At 51.3% G+C, this 18,811-nt stretch overlaps 2 pseudogenes; one reads left to right on the forward strand and one right to left on the reverse strand.

Annotated features, from left to right (window-relative positions):
- LOC134149703 (capping protein, Arp2/3 and myosin-I linker protein 2-like) overlaps positions 1 to 18,811 on the reverse strand; it is a 266,237-nt pseudogene that overhangs the window by 146,863 nt on the left and 100,563 nt on the right.
- Positions 1,547 to 4,274, forward strand: LOC134149776 (C-signal-like; annotated as a pseudogene).

Here is an 18,811-nt window from a genome sequence, read left to right on the forward strand (position 1 = left end):
ATCCAGAACCACTGAACTGGGAATTGTTGAGTATTTTCAGGAATTCAGATTTCAAATGCTATTTGTGCAAGTTAAGACAGTTCCCTCGGTACCCACCAGCAGGACCTGCCCTGCCAGGAGATTCTCATTGATACCCAGCTGCTCATAATTCACCAAGAGATTTGCAATCCAAGGCTGCAAGACATAGACTTTAGAAGAAGACATGTTCTTGTTTTCGTACACAAACCTGCAAAAGAAGAGATGAGGCACCAGATCTAAACAGCAGATTGTAAAAATGTGAAAAGATCTCCAGAGTCCAAGCAATGGCTTCACACACCAAGCAACACGATCCCAGCAGAAGACTCAAGTGCCCACTGACAGCAAAACGCACCCACTTCTCAGTGATGGCATCCTAAGCTGCGTCTGACCCACTAACTCTCAGATGAGTGGCACCAGGAGGAAGCCCTGACGAGGGAGGTGCAGCAGTCGAGACACCCAGACCCTATGGTATCCACACGACACAAAAAAAAGGAACATCCTGACTGGCAGCAAATGAGCCACAGGACCTCTGCAGCAGGAGCTTTGTGCTAGCTGTATGCGACCTTTTGCCAGTCTCCCAGCCAGCTCAGAACAATTTTTTTTCTCCCCAGCCGCTCCGGCTTGCCCTGCTCCTCCACTCCCAGCACTGCCATAGCCCTAACCCAGAACAGCCAAGGAAACCACCAGCGGCACCACCCAGAAGCGGAAGCGGGGCCAGGGCGCAGACGCAGCTACCGCCGCCACCATTGCGCCGTCTCCAGAAGCGGGGGGGTTGGTTCTAGGGGTTTCTGGGTTTTCCAGCCTGTTATCGTTGCTGCGGGCAGTTTTCCTGTCCCACTTGCTATGTCCTGGCCTGTGGCCTTGGCATTGCGTAAGTTAAGGGCAGCAGCCTGTGCTGCATTGGGTCAGAGAGGCCGTCATCACCTATTTGGCCCCGGACAAGGAGAGGGACAGGTAGGAGGGTGGAGGTGGGAAAGGGTATCTCCGTGGAGGAGCAGAGGTAGTTCTGGCCCCCAAAAATAAGTGCTTCAGTTTTGGTGGACTAGAGAAGGCGAAGGCATGAAGGGATGGTGGTAGCAGGGTGGCACCAGCGCAGTACCTGCAGTGTCATGGGGTTGGTCTGTGCCCTGCTGCACCTCCAGGAACCTGGGCTGCTTTCTCACTGACCAGCTGGCAGAGGACAGCTTGGTCAGACAGGCCTGTGCCCGGGTTTGGTAGCGGGCACCATGCAGTCAAGCTTCCATCCCAGGGAATACCTGCTTGGGGAGGACACTCAGCTCCTGCTTCACAGGGCCAAGGTCCTAGAGGTCAGTTCTGTGTGTTTAGGAATGTTAAGTGACTTTTGCCCTTTGGAGTGATGAGGACTGGTGCCCAGGCAGGAACTGGGTCCTAGAGAGCTGGAGAGACTGTACCTAGAGCGAAGTCTTTGTGCAAGCCTGAATGGGTGGGGTGGCAGTCGAACAGGCTATAAGTAGCATTAGGGAAGTGAGTGAGCTAGTCAAGCTAGAGCAGAGGCAGGAGCAGTAGCATGGCAGGGCTTCGTGTCCGCTCCGCTCTGGTCACTGGGGCCAATCGAGGAATCGGCCTGGGAACTGTCAAGCAGCTCCTGCAGATGCCAAACCAACCTGAGTGGGTCTTTGCAGCCTGCCGGGACCCCAAGGGAGAGTGAGCACAAGTGAGGCTCAGTGGAGCTGACTTTGCTGGGGAGTGGAAGCACAGCTCATCACATGCTGCCCGGGGGGCATGTTTGGGCCAGGAGAAGATTTGTAAGGGCTCAGATGGGAAGCTGCAACCCTGCACTGCAGTTGCCAGGGCACAGGGCAGCCCAGCTGGCATGGCTGTGCGACGAGCTGTGCATGGGGTGTGCAGAGAGGCTAGGGCTCCTGGAGGACAGGCAGGGAGCTCCTGCCACAGCCTGGCACTCATCTCCTCAAGGGCTAGAGGGAAAGGCTTGTGTCTGCAACAGGAGGGCAGAGGGTGAGGTAGTGGCATGTGATGTGTGCAGGAGGCACGGAGCCGTGTCCGGCTGGAGCAGGGCACCCAGGGTAGGCTGCTGGGCATGGGGTAGTGCAGGGACAGAGCAGGAGTGACAGTAGCTGTGCCTGGCACAGGCTGAAAGCTGACATCTGCCCAGGTGTCCCTGCCTCTCTGTTGTGCCCTCTCTTGCAGGAGTTAGAGCATTTGGCCCCCAAGCACCCCAACCTGGTCATCATCCCACTTGGTAGGTGCTCCTGGCTGTGCCCCAAGGGTGAGGGGCCCTTGCCCAGGCTCCCCTCGTTAACCAGCACTGTCTGCTCCCACAGCCCAGCCACTCACCTGGCATGCTGTGCGCACTGCAGCAACTCAGTGAGAGGTGGGAGCGGTGCCAACAGTCCCAGCACGTAGTGGGGGAAGCAGGCTCACTGCTGTCACTCCTGCCCACAGCCTGTCTCCAGCCATGCCGGAGACTCCTGCCTTCCTGCCAGGCAGGGAGTGGCCCTGAGCTCCTCTCTCCTCTGGGGCCCCCTTTCTCCCACGTGCCCTGATTCCTGCCCCAGCACATCCCTGAGGGCACATGGGGCTCCTGTGCCCTCGCATCAGGTCGTCATGGGAGGCACAAAGGGAAGCAGGCGCTTACCTCGCTCTGTGTTGGCTCTGTAGAAGTCACTGACCCCGCCAGCATCCAGGCAGCTGCAGCCAGAGTCAGGGAGCACCTGAAGGGCTCTGGGCTGAACCTCCTTGTCAAAAATGCTGGGATTGCAAAGGTGATCTCTTTGGATACTGAGACTGTAGAGAACATGTCCCAGGTGTATGTCACCAACACAATTGGGCCCCTGCTGGTGAGCCAGGTGAGAACCCCCACCTGTGGATTTGCAGCTCTGCTCCAGGGAACATTGCTTCCCCTTGCCTCCAGCTCCTGGAGCTGGGAGATCCCAGGCAGGTGGGAAGGGCTGAAGGGAAGGGCCTGCTCTCTGCTCCAGAGCCCAGTGGGCTCTCGTCCTGACAACAGCCTTGTATTCTCCAGCTCAGATGGGGAGTGCAAGGAGTCATGGGTCAGTGCCAAGGAGCAGCAACCTGGTGGTCTGAGGCTGCGAGAGCAGGAATCTGCTCACCGATTTGGTGCTGATGTGATGCAGTGTGGAAGGAGCAGTTCGAATCTCCTGAAGTGCATCTGCACAGGCCCTTCTTTCCTCTCGTTGCAGGCATTCCTGCCCTTGCTGAAGAAGGCTGCCCAGGGAAGCTCAAGCTCTGAGCTGAGCTGCAGCAAGGCAGCCATCATCAACATCCCCAGCATTGTTGGCTCCATTGAGAAAATATGTTTCTGTGATAATGTGCAATATATCTCATACTGCTGCAGCAAGGTACTGCCACGCTGTGCTGGCACAGCATGAGCCCCCAAGCTTTATATCTCCCAAACCCCCTCAAGCCCTCTTGTGACTCCCCTCCCTCCCTCCTGCCATCTCTTTCCACTTGCAACGGTTCTCGGGAGTCCCTTTCTCCCTCCCACGGCTATCGCTTCCTTCCTCTCCATGCCAGGAGATGCTGTATGCCACTTCCCAGTGCCATTCTCAGCTGTGCTGAGTGCCTGTGTCTGGAGACTGTGGCAGCACTGTGTGTCGCAGGAGCTCTGCTTGCCTGCCCTCCTCTGCCCCTGCCTTGGAGTCTGCGCACATTCCCTAGGGGAGGGCACTGTTTTCCTCCCCACGGTGATCCTTGTGGTGCCTCCTTGCAGGCTGCTCTGAACATGCTCACCAAGTGCCGGTCCTTGGGGTACCGGCAATACGGCATCCTCTGCGCTGCTCTCCACCCTGGCTGGGTGCAAACGGACATGGGGAACTCAGCAGGACACAAGGTAGGATGTTTTCTGGGGCAGGACCAGAAGAACCTCATTGTTCAGGAACCCAGAGCATCCTGTGTACCAAACATCCTGAGAGCTGCGGGGCTCCAGTGGAGCTGTGTGGACAATGCTCGGAGCTTGTGGCACAGGAGGGAAGGAGAAGGCAGGCAGGGAGACTTCCTGCAAAGTGCTGGTGCCTCCTTGCTTCACTCAGCCCAGTGAGCTTCAAGCCACGGGCTCAGGGAGGCGTTGGCCGAAGCAGGAGCCTGCTCAGACCCTTAGAAGGCCTTGAGTACAAAGTTGTGTTTCTCCTCTGTTCCTGCAGCCCCCACTGACGGTGGACGTGAGCGTACAAGGAATGCTGAATGTGCTCTGCTCCCTCTCTGAGAAGGACACGGGGACTTTCCTGGACTGGGAAGGGAAAGCACTGCCCTGGTGAGACACCAGCCCAGCGTCATGCCCGGATCCTGGCAGCAGGTCCCTTTGCTGCTGCACTGTGCTGTGCCCACGTCCTCAATAAACCCGTGTCCATGAGCAGCAGTGCTACCGTGTGCATTTGTGACTGCAACCAGACATGTGTGGGGGGTATGAACTTGCAGAGGGCAGCCTTCTTCCTAGGCAGGACTCCTTAGTGTTTTGTGTAGCAGTGCCACCAGGCTAGCTCTTCTGACTCATGGCTGTGCATGGGGATCCCCATGAGTGATGACCTGTGGGTTCTGTGGGAAGGTAACCATGCTCTGGAAACATGATCTCCAGGAAGCAAATTATCCCAGGGTAGGTGTCCCAGGCTGGTGCCCGTCACTGAGGAGCTGGGTCACCCCAGGGGCTGTGGAGCCCACATGGGTACTGAGAGAAGGCAGCACAGGGCTGGCAAAGATCCCGAGCAGCCATCAGGCTCCCTTTTCCCCAACTGGCTGTGCTCGCGTACCACGTGGACACCACTCCGGCCTTGGATAGCTCAGTGGGACTGGGGAGTCATGGGAATTCATGTGCCCTCTCTCCATGTGGGGCATGTGGATGTGTGGGGACATGACAGCTCAGCTGGGTCCTCGCACTTCCCCTGGGGCCAGCTCTACAGTGACAGCCCAGGGCCAGTAAGACTTGGCCCCACGGTGACAGCCTGGGGCCAACCGGATCTGACTCCATGGTGACATATGGGGCTGACAGAGCCTGGCAACAGTCAGACCTCACGATGACAGCCTGGGGCTGCTGGGGCCTGGCCCCTCTCCTGCCTGCAGGCTCCGTTGTTCCCCAGAGATGCCTTAGCAGAGGGACACTTCCAGCTTCTGCTTGTGGCCCTTGGCCTCCACTGGGAGGGCAGCAAGAGGCACCAGGTCCCAGCTGGGCCAGGAAGGGCTGAGGGCCTGTGCATCTGCCCAAAGGGTGGGCTGCAAAAGGCTGCGGGCAGCAAGCTAGCATGGGTGCATGGGCAAGGGAAGCGCTGGCTGGGTAGAAACCCCTTCACAGGCATTGCTGCAGGGACACAGCCTCATGCCAGTGGTGACAGGGGGATGCCCTGCCCCATGTCTGGGAGGGCACAGTAGCAGGTCTCGTGGGGGGAGTAGACACCTGCCACTCACAAACAGTAAACAGGATGGGGGACCAGGAGCACACTGGTGAGGGCTACCCACTCACAGGCAGCTGCTGTGGGGGACAGGAGCAGGGAGCTGGGTCATCACAAGCACAGGCCACCTGGCACAAGCCCCATACTGGCAAAAGGTTGTGCATGCAGAGCCAGAGGAGAGAGGTGTCAGCTCCCACCATTTACAGAGGCAGGGGGACAGGGGCACTGCAAGACTCCATACATGGGGTAAGAAAGAAGGGAGCGAGAAGCTGACTCTCATGTCCTTCCTGTCTCCCTGGCAGCCTGAGTCCAGCAAAAGATGAGCAGCAGACTGTGGGCGCTGCAGCAGACAGGTGAGGGGAAGGCTGGCAGGGACAGCGGACATGGGGCTCCAGTACAGCTCCAGCTCCTGGCCAGCAGTCTATCACCAGGACACGCTGTTTCCTTCCTGGTTGAAGAAGGTACCTGTAGTGTCCTGCTAGAGGCTGGCCAGCATGGTTAGGATGCCCCATACACTGTGCTCCACCATCAGAGGGGCCTGCAGAAGGGGACAAGGGTCAACATCACTGCTGTGGACCAAGACTTGCACGGAAAGCAGGAGGGTCTGACCAGAGAGTCTGGCTATCCATGTACCTGGCCTACCACAGCTTACTGCCCGCTTGCTGCCAGCTCTGGCCCACAATATTGTCCTAGCATCAGGTGGCATCACACAATATCCTCTCTTTCAGGATACTCTGCCACATCTGCTGCTGTGGCACAGCTACGGCCCTGTAATCACACCTGCAACTCTTCTGCCAAGGGCAGCACATCTCTCATGGTAGCTAGTCTGTCATGAAACGTCAGTCAAGGTAGCACGTACATTGCAATAGCAGATACAGCATGGCACCTCTATCATTGGAGTTTCTGCAGTGACGCATCCATCACAACAGCACATCTGCTGCAGTACCCCATGTCTCATAGAAGGCTCTGCTGGGGGCTGCACACCTCTTGCGATAGCACATCTATCCTAGTGTTTCATCAGCATGAATCTTGTCCCTTAGGCCAGCACACCAATCCTCCTGACACATCCCCAGGCTATCACAGAACGGTTGAGATTGGAAGGAACATCTGGAGATTATCTAGTCCAACTTCCCTGCTCAAGAAGGGTCATGTTGCACAGGATCACGTCCAGGTGGGTTTTGAATATCTCCAGAGAAGGAGACTCCACAACCTCTCTGGGCAACCTGTTCCAGTGTTCTGTCACCCTCACAGTAAAGAAGTCTTTCCCCATCGTGAAGCTCTTCTCCTGACATGCATCACAAATGGCATGTGTTCTGCAGCTACCCATCTGTCACAGTTACGTGACATGTGAGCTGATGCCTGCATTACTGATTAGCAGGTTCAGGCCCTAGCCTTTCAGATGGGTCTTCATAGCCTGCCCCTGGGATGCTCTGCAAACTCAGTGTGTCTGCCAGGGTAAAAAAGGACATGGAGGAGAGCTCTGACAGTTTCCATAGCTGCGGGAGATGGGTACTGCCTGGCATCCTGCCCTGTTGTGGGACAGGGTCCTTGCCTCCCTAATGGTACTACACCGCTCATCAGCTCTCTAACATAGCTCACTTCTTCCCACCTCCAATTTGCAGCACCAAAATAACCCTGAATACCCCATGCCTTCCTTGCGTGCCCTCAGAAATATTGCTGTGGTTGGAGTAACTCTTTTTAAACAAGTATTATCCAAAAAGGAAGGATTGGTCTGAGTAGATCAGAGTGCTAAACACATCAAAATGAGCAGCAGCTTGTCCTTGCTTATTGGTTTTGCCCAGAAGCCTGGGCTTCACAGACTTAGCTGTAAACATATATAACGCATCCCTTGGGAGGATGTCTAGCTGAGTTTATGGATATAGCCTTACTGCTTGGATGCTTTAACAAGACATATTTTCACTTCAAGCAGGCTGATTTGTTTAAAGTAAAGCAGTTTTTATGAAGGTTCATTCAATGTTTCAAACTGCTATCCTGCTCTTTTTTAATGATATAGGAGACCACTCTTAAGAGGAGTTTAACCACATTTGCTTCATGTATTTAAGGAATTTATGACTGCACAGGCCTTATTTTATAACAGATTCTTGGTCCTTTCATACTGAGGCTCCCACATTTATTTTACATGTCATTGCCATTAGGAACCAACCCCAGTTGGATGTACATGTTTCAATGATAGACATCATCTTTGGGGAAACAATTAAAACTATGCTCTAGAGTCCATCCATACTGCACAGCAGCTATAGGGGCTGCTAAAATCTGGTGGATAGATTAATTTTATCTTTGAATTACGTGAAGATACAGATCTCTCAACCAGAGATCTGGTTGATATCTTTTTTCTTGTTTAGCAATCTGTGCTTAAATTGATCTTCCACAACACAATTTCCCATAGTTTTGCAGCTGTTTCAGGACTTCATAAAGGTGTGATGAAAACAAACTGGGAGAATTTGATGAGCAAATTTGTTTTGGGCTTGCCCTATGTGAATTAAATACCCTTAGGGGCAGCACAGGTCTTTATAAGATTGTTATTGCTGTTGCCTTATAAAATCAATGGCTATTTCTCAACATTAGGCTCAAATTTTAAATTGTTTGTGATTTTGAATATTGAGTTTGGCTTTTCTTTGTGCTGAGGTTTTTTGACCCAGCACAGAGCTTGGACACATTCAGGTGCTGCTCAATTTGGGACTGATTTTGCTGGAAGTCCAAATCCTTTCCCCAGCTGACTCATCCACACACTCCATGTACAGTATCAGCATCTTTGGTGTGTGCGTGTAGCTTCTCCTCAGGATTCAAGAGGGCACTTGTGGCTGGGTACAGGACATTTCACAGCATACTCTTCAGTGACCTTTTGGGGGGATAAAATTAACTGATTTCCAGGCGCTGTCACTCACCATGAGGGATCTTTCACTACTTTGGTGAATGATTAATTTCTTTGGACTAGCTGAGTCATTGCAACAAGGAAAAGTCATGGCATGCTAATCGGTAGCCTTTTGAGACCCAAAGCACTTGCATAGTAGAGCGCACACTTGCCTTCCCACACGCCAGCAGCCCAGTGTGCAAGGTGCATGCAGGATCAGAGCCAGGTGTGTGGGATGAGCTCATTTCTTCTGCTACGCCAACCAAATCAGCTTCCCCTATGCAATGGCTGAATTGGTTCCTAAAAGCAAAGTGAGCAGCTGAGAGTCTCAACTTTGCCACAGTCAAAGAAATAAAAGGATAAGAAAGGGAAGGAAGGGAATGGAATGAAGAGACAGGTCTTACACATTTTAGAACTGATTTCTAACATCCATTTTTGAAAAGTGTATTCCTGTTATTGGTTGGAAATTATCTTTTCTTAACATGGAGAAAGAACATTTGGAGTAGCTTCTCTTTTTGAATCTTTTTTGTTGTTGTAATAGGATTTTTCATCAGTTTTTAACTTAGTTGGAGAGTTGAGTCCCTTCTGGATTGCACTCGTTTTAGTAAAGACTTTATATTGAGTGGCCAGCCCCTTGAGATGTCCCTTTTATGCTGGCCAAGCTTTGGTGAGGAGAGTGAGTGTGTTCTTTGCATCACATATTACCAGTTGGGGATCTCAGGTAATTTTAAAGATGCTATCACTTATTACAAAGAAGGCGTTCTACTTTTAGTATTACGAGAGAAAAATTCACTGCCTATTTTTAGTAAAGACTGACTTCAGAAATGTCTTTTTGGCTAAGAAATGATGAACATTTACTTGAGCTTTTTAGATTAATTTTTACCAAATAAACAGGTAGGTAGAAATTCATACAGTATCTGCATTTCCTTGATTCAGTTTCCTTATTATTCACTCTACGGAAGTACTTTGGGAATGAGCTCTGGCTACTTATTTCAGTTATTACAGTGGTGAAAATTTTATTGCAAATGTTCCCTTAGCTGCATTTTTTTTTTTGATTTATTACCAACTCTTTTTAAAAACCCACACTCTGAGCAGCCCTCACTCTCTTAAGACACTACTGTCTGCCTCCCCAAGACACACCTGCAGGAAAACATACTCCAGTACTTTCTGCATATTTAACACTTCACCCCAACCCCAACCTTCTCCGGGCACCTTACATCCTTACCCACCACCCCGGCAGGCAAGTGCGCACAAATACCCTATCTTTAGACACATGAAGTGCTGTCCTGTCTTCTCTCCCTGTTCCACTACAAGCCTTTATGCTGTCCAGATCTGCTTGCTACCTTCTCCTGCTGCTCCCCAGTACTGCTGACAAAGGTCAACAAATTTGGTCATCTTTGAAAAGGATAGGAAAACTCCCCAGTCCAGGCTGCAAACATCACAAACCAGACTGTGTCTCTGGGCCTGAGCATCAACCTGTAATACCAACACCAACAGAGAGACAGATTTCCCATGTGCATCCTTTTAGCCTATTTCTTCTCCCTCTCTTTGCCAGCAGCAAAGGAAAGGATGACCAGAATCACCTCCAAACAGGCATCAAACCAATCCTTCTGCTCAGGAACTGCCCAGTAAGTTTGAATGTTGTGTCCTGCCTTACTTTGGTTTGTGAATCTATGTGTCACAGTCCAAAAAGCCAGGCAAACTCAAGTACTGCATTCAGCACTTTTGGGAACTGGTGTGGTACCTTTCCATAAAACTTGCTTGGTCAAGCTGTCCAGACCCACCTCCGCCTGCCTCTGAAGCTAGTTTGACTGCTGGTTTGACAGAGCACAGTGCTGCTTGGCAGGAGGGAGTGGGCCAAGACATTCATGAATTTCCTCCCTGCCTGGCGGGGCTGGAGCTGTCTGGCTGCCAGCATTAAGGCAGGGTATCTAACAAAGCTGTCCTCTGGCCCCGAGGAAAACAGAGGGCTAGAGACAATACCCAGTGCAGGGAGAAAGATTGCTCCATACCTAGCTGGACCAGTTTCACGTTGGAGTGCTGGGCAGGTAATTCTCTCAGGGCCTGGAAGCGAAGTGATGGAGCAGGGGTTAGATGGCACTGGTGACCAACAGCATGGCTATGTATCCCAGATGCAGGACCACTCATCTGTGCCAGCCCAGCCATCAGGTCAGCCCCAGCCAGAGCCTGTCCAAGATGTCTTTGCACAGGCTAGGGAAGGATTTTGTGGCCGATTGGAACTACTGGAATGGAACTACTGGAGAGAGTCCAGCATAGGGCTATGAGGATGATCAGAGGGCTGGAGCATCTGCCCTATGAGGAACAGCTGTGAGAGCTGGGCCTGTTTAGCCTGGAGAAGAGAAGACTGAAGGGGGATCTAATCTGTGTATAAGTACCTGAAGGGAGGGTGTCAAGGGGATGGGGACAAACTCTTTTCAGTTGGCCCATGCAAAAGGACAAGAGGCAATGGGCAGAAACTGAACCACAAGAAGTTCCGCCTGAATGTGACGAGGAATTTCTTTACTGTGATAGAGTAGTGGAATAGGTTGCCCAGAGAGGTTGTGGAGTCTCTTTCTCTGGAGATATTCAAAACCTGCCTGGATGCAACCCTGTCTATCATGCTCTAGGTGACTCTGTTTGAGCATGGAGGTTGCACTAGACGATCTCCAGAGTTTTCTTCCAACCTTACCCATTCTGTGATTCTGTGATTTTAGTGCATTCCCAGCAGACAGGGCAGCGCAGCGTTCTCCCGGATGGCATTGCCAGGGATGTAGGGAATTTTGTTGTCCAACCAAGAGGCTGGCAGGAGAAGGGGTCCTGCTGGATTCAGGCTCTCACACAACAGCTTGGGTGCCCCTCCAGTCTCCTCACATGCAGCTGGGTTGAGCACAGCCATAACCATGAGGCTGGCCTGGGCCCCAGTTGCTGGCCAGGGGGCTGGCAGCTCCCCAGAGACATAGTGAGAGTGTCACATGGGAGTGACTCAGCCAGCCTGCTCCAAGCTGGGAGCCAGACCCTGCAGACACCTGGCAGGGCCATGGGGTCTGCAAATTCCCCTTCGCTCACCCAGCTTGTGCCCATCCCTGTGCCTTACTCCTTCACTGACCTCCCATCAGGTTCGCGGCAGGTGGCAAAGATGTGCTAGGGGGCCTAGGGGCTTGCGGCAAGCTACCTCACCAGCTCCAGCCCAATGTCTGGGTTGGACCCTCCCACCAGGACACTTTGAGCCAGCACAGCCACTTTCTATGCCCTGGGTGGTGACAAACAGGCTGCACCTGGCAGAATTTCTGGCTGTTCCGCAGGAACAGGAGATGGGGAACAGGCCATGGTGTGGCTCTGGGCTCCTGTGGGGATGGTGACAGTGCTGGCAGCAGCTTGCCCAGGCTCAGGTTTGCCAGGCTAGGGGCCGAGGTTGGGCCAGGAGCTCCCCAGCATGGTGAACAAGGGGCCAGATGTCCCCTGTCTGGCACCATCACCCAGTTTCCCAAGATTTGATTCCTTCCCTGCAGCCCCAGCTGCAGTCCCTGTAATCATGGAATAAGGATCACTTCCATTCAGTGCTTGGAAGGATGTCTGAAACGCAACCACAAACCAGAAGAGACCTAAACAGGTCTGAAATCTGGCATTTATTATACAAGCTGGCAAGCTCAAGTTGTATAAATGATCTCCCTCAGAGCACCCAGGAGCCAGCAGAGGAGGCCCCCAGCTCTCCGCAGGCAGCTGTCTACAGCTGTCAGGGCACTAAGCCTACAGCCATCACCTTTCTCCCTGCTGGAGGACAATGCAGGGAGCCTTCTCAGACCAACACATCTCTGCTAAGCCAAGGCTCCTGCAGCCAAAACCAGCCCTGAGGCATAGATTTGGGGAAGGAAGAAGTGAGTAACATGCTCAAAGAAACAAGGGACTGCCACATAAAAAGTCTCAACAGAAGACTCACAGTCTGTGTTTGGCCCAATATTTGGGGCAACCTGAGCTTAAGATCGGGGAGGAAATAAGAGGAAAGTAGTGGGGATGGGTGTGTTACATCTGGATGTGTCTAAGAGCATCTCTGCTGCTCAGCCCTGCTCAGCCTCTCGGAGGAAAGTGACAGGCTGGCTATTCCTTGAAGATCCAAGTAGTTTCAGACCTGGCACTCACCAGAGAAATATTCTGGCTTCTGCCAGCAGCTGCTAAATGGTGGAGGGGCAGCGAAATTTAAAAACCGGTTTTCAGCTGACACAGTGCATGGGAAGAAGCAGCAATGTTTCCTTCCATCTCAGTGGGTAGACTAAGGCCTCCATGCAGGGTGTACATTTCGGAGAATGGCTGGCATTAGACTGATCCACTGTAGAAGGCTTTTATTATGGGCATAATCACCCATGCAAGCAATTGCACTATACAGTCTTGCCTGTTCCTGCTCCTATCTACAAGGCAGCACCTAGAGCAGACTTCCCATTAGAAACCAACATGACTAGAGTTTCTTCTTTTTCTTTCTAGGCTCCTTGGAAAGGAGAAAACAGACATGAGAAAAAGGCAGCTGAAGGACCAGATCTGATGAGAACAGCTGCCGGTCAGCCAAGCACAAAGCTGAGGAAGCCAAGCAGCAAGCAACCTTTGGAAATGTCCAGCTGTTAGCCAAGGTAATGGCCAACATTTCGGCCATCTTCGCCATTTTGGCCAACCAGACAGCAGCACAGACATGCCAGGGCACAGGTCATGGCTCAGGAAACACTATTTGAGGGCAGGTTTCCCAAGGGTTGCTGTGGGAAAGAGATGAGACAAATATAACCAAGATCTCCATGCTGTCAAAGCACCCTGTGACTCTTAAGAATGGGGAAGACATCAGCAGGACTCAAATCCAAACCCCCTTCAGAGGTAGCTCAACACAGACTTCACACTAGGTTGCCCGGGGCTTGATCAAGCCAGGTCTTAAAACCCCCACGAAAAGAGATCCCACAGCTTCTCTGGGCCCATCTTTCAATGTCTGACTATCCTCACAGTGAACTTTTTTTTCTCTAGGTCAACCTTCTCCATTTCTACCTTATAAACACTGCCCCTTTCACTCAGGCTGTGCACCTCCCGTTACCTGCAGATCCCTGACTGCGTGAAGTGAGCACAATTGCTGCATATTGAACAACTGCAATACATCTTGTTTGCGAACTGGTCCCCTCAGACCCGCTTTGCAACTGCTAAATCCCACGCAGGGGGCCCTGCCATATTGACAGAGAGGCAGGCAAGGAGGGCCTTGATCACTGCTGGCAGCCACCCAGTGGATCCACCCTTCCTGCACTGGCTCTTTCTCCCCCTTATTCCCCTCCTGGCCCTGGCCTTTCTAGCAGCCTGTCGCCCCTCAGACGCCAACACCTCAGGCCTGCGCACCAGAGCGAGCCCATGCTGAGCTCCCCGAGGCCTTGTCGTAAGGTGAGATCACAGCACCCGCAGAGAGCATGCACAGAGACCATGCACGGTGCTGCCCGCCCGGCGCCACCAGCAGTGCTCTACAGTGGGGCCGCAGCGCCTCAAATGGCGGCGCCCTGCCCAGCTTCCGCCCAGCTTCTGCCCAGCCGCGTCATGTGGCCTCATGTCCTGCCATTGCATCAGTCAGCCGCCGCCCCGCCCCTCTGCCTGGCAAAAGGGGCGGGGCTTATCCTGAGCAATGATGACAGCCAATCGGAGAGGGGCGCCCAGTGCCATCGGCGGGGGCGGGGCGGCTCTTGCGGCGCGGCTGGTGGTGCAGAGCAAGGGGCTGCGGTGGGGGCTGTGCAGGTAGGGGGCTGGGGGGTGCCGTGCCAGACTGGGTGCTGGCGGCAAGGCGCTCGTGGCATGCGCACCGCTGGTACTGGAGCCGCTGGGAGAGACTTTTCTTCTCGTCTCTCTCGGAGGCCGAGGACAGTGCTAAGTACCAGGTACAATATACAGGAGCTGGTCTTCTGACACTGATGTGGGTAAGGTAATGTGACTGCTTGCAGGAGTGATTTCCAGACATCCTTACAGCTGACCCAGCTTGGAGCAGGTGGGTTGGAGCATGAGATCTCCAGAGGACCTTTCCAACTGCAGCCATTCTACGATCCTATGATTTATTCACCTTGAATGGTTGTAGGACTTAGCAGTTCTCCCCAGAGATAGGGCAAGGCAGACGCAGTCTCTGACTAACAGTTCAGTATCCAGGTGAACTTGGGATCTTCAAATACATGGTTTCAAAAAACAGGTAATTTGAGCTAGAACTGCAGACATCTGGGAGGTTGGAGGGGGTTGGTTTTGGATCAGCACCATTTGGGACAGACTGATGATTAAACTGGGGAGTTGGTGAAAGTAATTGTTAATGTGAGGAACCCCTTTTAAGGGATAAAGGCAGTGATCCTGATGTTAGTGCTTGAGTTTGACAACGTGATGTCTTGATGTAAGAGCCTTGTTCTTTGCTGTCCCCTCAGATTGCACCAAGGCCTGGCTGCTTTCCCTTGCACTTGCTTTTGACAGCTGTGGCTTGCAGTTTTAAGATGGAAGTTACACTAACAGCTAGCCAGATCAGGCAACGATTTATTGACTTCTTCAAGGAAAACAAGCACACTTATGTGCACTCTTCTTCTACAATACCCCTGGCTGATCCCACACTGCTTTTTGCCAATGCTGGCATGAATCAGGTAGGATTCCCACTCTGGTACTGTGGTTCTTATGGACATTGCCTGTAGCAGCTGAAATCTATGAAGCTGTCTACAGAGCTTTTGGAATGCCCTCCCCTTTTTAATAAGCTCCTCCTGGATGCCTGAACTTACCAATAGTTTGTCAAGCTCTAGGTGCAGTCTAAAGCCTCTTGTAGCCTCTTAGATGGCAATGCATTTTTCTTTCTCCTCTCGGATAAATGCCTGCTCCAGGTGTGACTAGCTCTGTAAACACTTCAATTTGCAGGGAATTCAGTTTTCTCTTCATATTTTAGTGGCTGGTCTGTGGGCTGAGCTTGGTCACATTCCTCTGATTTCATTTTAGTGAGATTAAGATTTGTCCCTTTATATCCTGAAGACAGGGTTTTCAAACAAACTACAATCTCTTCCATGGATTGTTGGAAAGTTGTTACTGTTTTCATTGCTTTGTTATAAAGAGGTAGCTGGTGCATCTCCTGGAGTCCCCTGCTCTATTGCAGAGTTGGTAGAAACACTAGGAGAAGTTCCTGAGTCTGCTGGGTTGACTGTGCAGCCATGGGAGCACTGCCAGTATCCCTTCCTTGACCCTTTGGACCACAGCTGGTGCTGCAAATAGGTGCATGAAGAATCCTGGCACAAATGACTAATAACTATTTTAATGAGTGGTTGGGGCTGGGCTACTGAAAGTGCTCTGCAGGAGATCAGCACACAGTTTTTGCTAACTATATTGTCAGCTGGGAATCTGGCTGCTTTCAGTCCCTTTGGAAGTCCTGGCGCTTGATGTACTCCAGGAACATGTACATGTGCTGAGTTACAGCCAGTTTTACTCCTCCTTCCATGTAGGAGACAGCAGCCTTGATGTTTCTGAATGCTACTTCAGGTATGTCCAGGCTGGTGGCATATCACGAGGTGGATAAAATTCGTTGCCTTGCTTTTGCTAGCAACATTTGAAAGTGAGCTTATGATATTTTTCCTTCATTTAGATTTCTTTCTTCTTTTTCCTCTCAGTTCAAACCCATCTTCCTCAATACTATTGACCCCTCACACCCACTCACTAAACTGAACAGAGCTACCAACACTCAGAAGTGCATCCGAGCTGGAGGCAAGCACAATGACCTGGATGATGTGGGAAAGGACGTCTACTGCCACACATTCTTCGAGATGTTGGGGTCCTGGTCCTTTGGGGAGTATTTCAAGGTAAAACTGGCAGCTCTGAATCTTTAGTGCAAAGTTGCCCATCTCCATGATTTCAGCAAAGTGTTTGTCTACAAATGTACCAAAAGGAAAGAAAAGACCTCTGCTCAAGAGTAGTTCCAAAGGTTCCCAAGGCATGTTGTGCTCCTTTGGAATAGATGAACATGGAGTAAAAACCCCACACTGCAGGGTGTTTTGAGATTAGTCTCTTAGTGTTTACAAAGGTGCTTATATTCTCACAGCTGGTTTGGTGTCTTCAGGTAGAGGTTTTATTGGCAGTAGCCATGGAAAGTTGCGTATGCTCTGACTATGACCTCAAAGAGGAGTGATCATAACATAATGATATCCTTGCCCAAGCTTCTTGCTAGAGGAGGGTTCAACTTCACAAAAGGGATGTTAAGAATACAGTATAACAGCAGATTTCAAAGGGGGTTTTTTTAGGCAGAGAACCTTCTAGGGGCTAATTTGACTGCATTTGGAAAGCCGTATGAGATGTTCCATGTACCTTGTGCGTTACATATATTAGTTTGCATATTTCTTATAACAAAAGTCTGTAAATTCTTGACTGTTTCCTCTGTGGAGAGCTGTTCTGGTCCAGCTTCTGTCTGGTAGACCTAATAGCACAAGGAGACGTCTGGAGAGACTTGGCTGAAATGTTGTGTGGAGACTAGTTTCCTGATCTTCTGAATGACCCTAAGTCAGGCATAGAAGGTTTCTGCATGTTTGAGAGACTCCCTGGGTAGACTGTAATCAGCTAGTGAGTACAGCAGCTGATACTCTGCATGGGCAGGTGCTGCATGTTGAAGAGAAGCTTCCTTTTACTTGCTTACTTCATCTTTCCTTCTACAGGAGCTTGCTTGCAACCTGGCTCTGGACCTTCTCACCAAGGAGTTTGGCATCCCTATTGAAAGACTCTATGTTACTTACTTTGGTGGAAATGAAGCTGCAGGGTTGCAACCAGACCTGGAGTGCAAGCAGATCTGGCTGGATTTGGGGTAAGGTCCTACAATCAAGGAAGCTGCATGTTTTGATAAGCAATAGGGAAGGTATCAGCTAGGCAGCGTTGGAGGCTTCTTTTGTGGCTTGAGGGGGACAGATGTCTCTGGTCCTGCTTGCCCAAGTGTGAGTGCACTTCTAAGTTTTGGTAGTTCTACCCAGTTTAGCCAGCAGATGCAAGAGGTCAATACTGTTGAGGAAGGTGGGTTTGAATTGAGAGGAAGTGTAAACCAAGGAAGGCATCTGGGACCTGTCTCCAGCACTCAAAAGTACAGCTTTGTGTTGACAGGCGCTCCTTTGCATCAGGAAATCTTTAATTTTTCACAATTTATGCAACTGTCTGCCTTTGTTCGGAGAAAGGTGGCATGCCTTATGTGGCAGAGTTACAGGCATATCTGGCATATCACAAATAATGTTTGCAGGGTGGTAGAACTGCAAAGCCAAAGGGAAGCACTAGTGTTAGATGGAAGAGGCCAAGACCTGTACCCTAGATCTTCCAATTCAAAATTTCTTGTATAAGCTTAAGAACATAAGTGCCCTGCTAGGTCAGACCAACAATCTTTTCAGTTCAGTGTTTGGTCTCTGACAGCAGGAGGAGGAGATGCAATTCAAAAAGAACAGGCGGGCCTGGCTGTGGTCTGCACTCTTTTCCTCATCCATTTCCAGCATCTGCAATTGTTGGATTAAGGACAATAGAGCGTGTGACCACAAGGCAGGCAAGGAAGGGTTGGATACTGGTGACACTCAGAGTTCATGAGGGGTTAAACAGGATAGATTTAATAAAGGACTTAACGCTCCAAACTGCACGGGAAGCCCTGGGAATCGCACAGAGGAGTCACTGATGGGAGGCTGCCGGAGGCATGGGTCAGACACACGAGTGGAATGCCCAGACAGGACTCCACTTGTATCCTAAGGGCTTCTTAGTCTACTAGAACTGTTCCCTTGTCTCTGCTTTGCTAAGCCTGAGTAGCTGTTGGCCGGGAAGCAGCTAGACATTGTTGACAAAATGGAATGTGCATGCCTGGGCATGATGGGAATTTGGTCAATGTGTAGTTCTCTTTTCAGTGGAACAGGCAGTGGAAGGCAGTGGAGTGGGTGAAGAGGAAACCCTGTGGATCCTGAGTTCCTGAAGGTCTGCTGTAATGTGGGCTGGGCACAGAAGGGTGAGAGCTTGCGGTAATGATTATAAGCCTCAGCGTTCCCAGTGCACTGTCCTGAGTAAAGCTGTGTTTCCTATCAGCCTTTGCAGACAGGGAAACTGCCTATACACCTCTGGGACACACCTGCCCGCACATAGGGACACCTATGTCCCTGCCCGCACATACAGTCTATGGCAGTGCTGGGAGCATAGTCTTTGCCACTCTTTTTTCCCTCTTAGGCTTTTGATGGCTGAGTTGAGTCCTGTCTCCACTCTTGCTGCATCTCCTTTATTTATTTTTTTTTATTTTTTTTGCTCCCGTGCTGATACCTGCTGAGATTTTTAACTCTCTCCTGTGAGTTTGTGTCTGGGTTCTTTCAAAGGCACTTGCAGAACTCCAGCCATACTGGCCCCTTTGTGATTGTGTCAGAAGAAGCAATTGCTAAAGGAATCCGGAGGATAGTTGCAGTCACCGGTACTGAAGCTCGAAAGGTAAGGGAGAGGCAGGACATAATCTTCTGTGAAATCTGTACACTGCAGGAAATCACTGGAGCATGCACACACACATGGTAACCCTCTACCGAGGTTCCTTTCA

The sequence above is a fragment of the Rhea pennata genome, chromosome 21, assembly GCF_028389875.1.
Source record: "Rhea pennata isolate bPtePen1 chromosome 21, bPtePen1.pri, whole genome shotgun sequence".
Classification (NCBI taxonomy): domain Eukaryota; kingdom Metazoa; phylum Chordata; class Aves; order Rheiformes; family Rheidae; genus Rhea; species Rhea pennata.